This window comes from Hemibagrus wyckioides, linkage group LG19 (assembly GCF_019097595.1).
Source record: "Hemibagrus wyckioides isolate EC202008001 linkage group LG19, SWU_Hwy_1.0, whole genome shotgun sequence".
Lineage (NCBI taxonomy): Eukaryota > Metazoa > Chordata > Actinopteri > Siluriformes > Bagridae > Hemibagrus > Hemibagrus wyckioides.
Genome location: NC_080728.1, coordinates 8,137,501 through 8,142,500, shown reverse-complemented (window position 1 = coordinate 8,142,500; position 5,000 = coordinate 8,137,501). Strand labels below are relative to the sequence as shown.

Sequence of the window (5,000 nt, the reverse complement as noted above, 5' to 3'; positions counted from 1 at the left end):
AGTGGTGTTTGGTGGTGAATAGTGGTGTTTGATGGTGTATGAAGGTGAATAGTGGTGTTTGATGGTGTATAATGGTGTATGGTTTGAGAATAGTGGTGTTTGGTGGTGAATAGTGGTGTTTGATGGAGAATAGTGGTGTTTGGTGGTGAATAGTGGTGTTTGATGGTGTATGAAGGTGAATAGTGGTGTTTGATGGTGTATAATGGTGTATGGTTTGAGAATAGTGGTGTTTGATGGTGTATGGTTTGAGAGTAGTGGTATTTGATGGTGTATAATGGTGTACAATTTGAGAATAGTGGTGTTTGATGGTGTATAATGGTGTACGATTTGAGAATAGTGGTGTTTGATGGTGTGTAATGGTGTACGATTTGAGAATAGTGGTGTTTGGTGGTGAATAGTGGTGTTTGATGGAGAATAGTGGTGTTTGGTGGTGAATAGTGGTGTTTGATGGTGTATGAAGGTGAATAGTGGTGTTTGATGGTGTATAATGGTGTATGGTTTGAGAATAGTGGTGTTTGGTGGTGAATAGTGGTGTTTGATGGAGAATAGTGGTGTTTGGTGGTGAATAGTGGTGTTTGATGGTGTATGAAGGTGAATAGTGGTGTTTGATGGTGTATAATGGTGTATGGTTTGAGAATAGTGGTGTTTGGTGGTGAATAGTGGTGTTTGATGGAGAATAGTGGTGTTTGGTGGTGAATAGTGGTGTTTGATGGTGTATGAAGGTGAATAGTGGTGTTTGATGGTGTATAATGGTGTATGGTTTGAGAATAGTGGTGTTTGATGGTGTATGGTTTGAGAGTAGTGGTATTTGATGGTGTATAATGGTGTACAATTTGAGAATAGTGGTGTTTGATGGTGTATAATGGTGTACGATTTGAGAATAGTGGTGTTTGATGGTGTATAATCGTGTACGATTTGAGAATATTCATGTCTGATGGTGTATAATGGTGTATGATTTGAGAATAGTGGTGTTTGATGGTGTATAATCGTGTACGATTTGAGAATATTCATGTCTGATGGTGTATAATGGTGTACGATTTGAGAATAGTGGTGTTTGATGGTGTATAATGGTGTATGATTTGAGAATAGTGGTGTTTGATGGTGTATAATGGTGTATGATTTGAGAATAGTGGTGTTTGATGGTGTATAATGGTGTACGATTTGAGAATATTCATGTCTGATGGTGTATAATGGTGTACGATTTGAGAATAGTGGTGTTTGATGGTGTATAATAGTGTACGATTTGAGAATATTCATGTCTGATGGTGTATAATGGTGTACGATTTGAGAATAGTGGTGTTTGATGGTGTATAATGGTGTACGATTTGAGAATAGTGGTGTTTGATGGTGTATAATGGTGTACGATTTGAGAATAGTGGTGTTTGATGGTGTATAATGGTGTACGATTTGAGAATAGTGGTGTTTGATGGTGTATAATGGTGTACGATTTGAGAATAGTGGTGTTTGATGGTGTATAATGGTGTACGATTTGAGAATAGTGGTGTTTGATGGTGTATAATGGTGTATGATTTGAGAATAGTGGTGTTTGATGGTGTATAATGGTGTACGATTTGAGAATAGTGGTGTTTGATGGTGTATAATGGTGTATGATTTGAGAATAGTGGTGTTTGATGGTGTATAATCGTGTACGATTTGAGAATAGTGGTGTTTGATGGTGTATAATCGTGTACGATTTGAGAATAGTGGTGTTTGATGGTGTATAATCGTGTACGATTTGAGAATAGTGGTGTTTGATGGTGTATAATCGTGTACGATTTGAGAATATTCATGTCTGATGGTGTATAATGGTGTACGATTTGAGAATAGTGGTGTTTGATGGTGTATAATGGTGTACGATTTGAGAATAGTGGTGTTTGATGGTGTATAATGGTGTACGATTTGAGAATAGTGGTGTTTGATGGTGTATGATTCTGTTTCGTTTGGGTTAGTGACTTGTATGTTTGTTGGAGAATGCTGGTGTTTCATGATATCTGGTGCATGTGAATGTCTGATAGAAAACTTCAGCGCTTGCTACCGAATGCTTTTGATAGAGCAGTGTGCTGTTTATTGTTTAATGTTGCTTAAATGATTCAGAGGAGTTTAAATATAGCATAAGATTTTAGGTTCAACCTCTCTCCTTACCTCACCTCTCTCTTTCTCTCTCTCTCTCTCTCTCTCTCTCTCTCTCTCTTAATGGGGAACAACAAAGGAAATCATTGATTAACACTAGACCTAATGAAGCAAAGGAGAGTCAATAGACACACACACAGCTGTCAGTTTTACATAATGGTCCCCTGGCTGCTCCTCTGTGGAGTGCTCTATTTGAAATAAAGTGACAGAATGGCACAAAAAAGTGTGTGTGTGTGTGTGTACTGCTCGGGCAAGTTTCCATTGTGTCAGCCATATATCAGTGTAAATGAATAGAGTGCTCTCTGTTCATACTGCTTTGTGAAGGATGGACGAACACCTGTAGAACTAGCCACACACACACACACACACGTTTGAATTTAGAGTGAAAAAAGTGATGGCATTTAACATCCAAATATTTATAGAAAAAGTTCATAGCATGGCACACCGAACACAATGTACACACACTATATGGAACTAACTATACAGAACTTACTGCTAATTCTCACAATGTAAACAAGTACTAGCTAACATAAACTATATAATAGGCAATTTATAAAAGGTATAAAAACAACACCTTGTCTAAAAAGACATGTTTCCTATGAAATATTTAGCCAGGAGAAGCTTTGTGAGTCCCGACCACTAAAACAACGATCATAATCGCTTCATAGTTTTAATTGCAGCAGTTTTGGCAATAAATCAAATAAGGGCCCAGGTTCACTAAAAAGCACTTCAGTTCATTCACAAAAAGTATTTGAAACACTGCAAAGCTTACAATGATGTTCAGACTAGTCTAGGCCTTGCTTAATGTTATTTAAAACCACATCAACTATACGATCATGTCCATAAACACACACACACTCCTTCCTCACCAAGGCATGTAAACACTGATATAAGATAGCAGTGGGCTTTTTAAAGTAGAAGAAGAAATAAAATAAAGAAATCCACCCACTTAAGAAAGCGAGACAGGGCATGTTTACACTGTATTGTGGATTTCACACTGGGCAGGTTTGCTGAATCCGAGTGTGATTGTTCCCGGTGTCCCTGCAGCGCCGATCAGGTTTCAGACTCGCTTGATTCCCTCGAACCCCAATGCGTTTGCGTTCATCTTACATCCTCACTAATGTGCATGGAGAACCATATCAAATCACCATATTTTTTATTCTTCCGTTGCTATTACAAGCAGCAGGGCTCCTCATCTCTACCGACGTCGACTAATAATCAATAAATGATGATGATGTCATCGGCTAACGTGTGCAGGTTGATCCGCTTCCTGGGGACCGAGTACGAGTGAACACGTACACATCCGGTTCAACTAAACTCACAAGACCTCCTACAGGTAGGGTTCGGTACCTTTTATCACACAACCCATACTGTGTTTCAGATTAAACTCCTATATTATAAGTTCCGATATTAACAACGTGTGTATCAGGCAAAAACGAGTATTTTAACCCAACCTCTGTGTATTACATCTGTGGCATGTGAGCTATTGCCTACAACTTAGCTAGCTAATCTTAACACATTGAAACTGACCTCATGCTCTATGTTTGTAGCATCTCTTCATTTTAATGTGCTTCCTGTCTGAGATAGGACGAGGGCAGACTGTGCGGTAATGTTGACTACAATGTTAGACTTATACATCGTGATTACATTTTCAAAAGCTGGAGTAAATCGTTATATCCTAATAACTGTCTGGTTTATAACAGTGCTAGCTGTCACCAGCGAACAAAGAATTATGGAATTGTCATTTCAGTGCAAAACCCAGCACAGATGTGGTGTGTGTGTGTGAGGGTGTGTGAGTAATACTGTTCATCCATGTATTACACATCATGGTTGATAAATATCAGTTATTACATCAGGAAGTTGTAATTAAGACCCTAAATTAGCCTAGTCTCATAGCAACCATTTCAGGCTCCTGACTGGCTAGGTAATGATGAAGGGGTTGGAGTGTAAGAGGATGCGCTTTAAGTTTCTTTTCTATCGCTTTGTAGAAGTCGGCACAGCTCCAATAGTAGCCAAGAACCAAGTGGACATGTACACACACACACACACACACACGCGTACAGGTTTTGGTTAGATAAACAACACAGAAAGGATTTTGCCCTCGGGTTCAATTTGTCCCACTCTGGGAAAATTAGCCTCAGGACGTATTACAGAATCAACTACAGCATCGAACAACACCAGATGTTCACCATGTACACTCTCTCTCTCTCTCTGGTTCTGTCTTGCGCACACACACACACACACACACAACCAAGCACATGTATCTGCACTCATAAAGATGACTCTGAATGGCGAAAGCAAAGCCGAATCCCGATTGGCTGACACAATCAGTGTTTTGACAGCTCCTCAGTTACAAAGTGAGTACATATTTAAATCCATATGTGTGTGTATATGTGTGTGAGTGTATGTGTGTGGTTGAAAAAGTCAGGAAGGGAACAGAGGGGGAAAAAAACCCTAAGCAAAACAATAAACAGTGATGATGAAAAACAGATGTGTGAAATGGAACAACTGAGAGAAATTCACTCCTCATCTCTCTCTCTCTCTCTCTCTCTCTCTCTCTGAAGTCATTTCAATTCATTTATTGACAGATATCAGCAGTTATATTACTGCCAAAGGAGAACTGATGAAATAATCAAGAAAGTAACCCTTTCTTGAAAAAAGGTCCAGTGTAGACACCATTGTATAAAGCGTCCACGGTCATCAAGCTGCCTGTCAACATGTTTGAGAAACTGCGCTAAGACTAATAATCTATAGATGAATTACATCATCAACATCAACAACCACAAACCAGACCTTCTAAACAGAATAATACGTATAATAACAACCTACAAAAAAACTGAATTAAAAATAATAATAATAATTTTAGACTC

General features: G+C 38.7%; 1 protein-coding gene and 1 long non-coding RNA gene across 5 annotated transcripts in view; one reads left to right on the top strand and one right to left on the bottom strand.

The window, feature by feature from the left end:
* celf2 (cugbp, Elav-like family member 2) overlaps positions 1-5,000 on the bottom strand; it is a 165,995-nt gene that overhangs the window by 88,634 nt on the left and 72,361 nt on the right. The gene's annotated exons all lie outside the window — the stretch shown is intronic.
* The window catches only part of LOC131370161 (uncharacterized), a 47,987-nt gene continuing 47,332 nt past the window's right edge, over positions 4,346-5,000 (top strand). The window contains exon 1 of the long non-coding RNA XR_009207388.1: positions 4,346-4,487. This is a non-coding gene — a long non-coding RNA (uncharacterized LOC131370161). The remainder of the gene's footprint in view (positions 4,488-5,000) is intronic.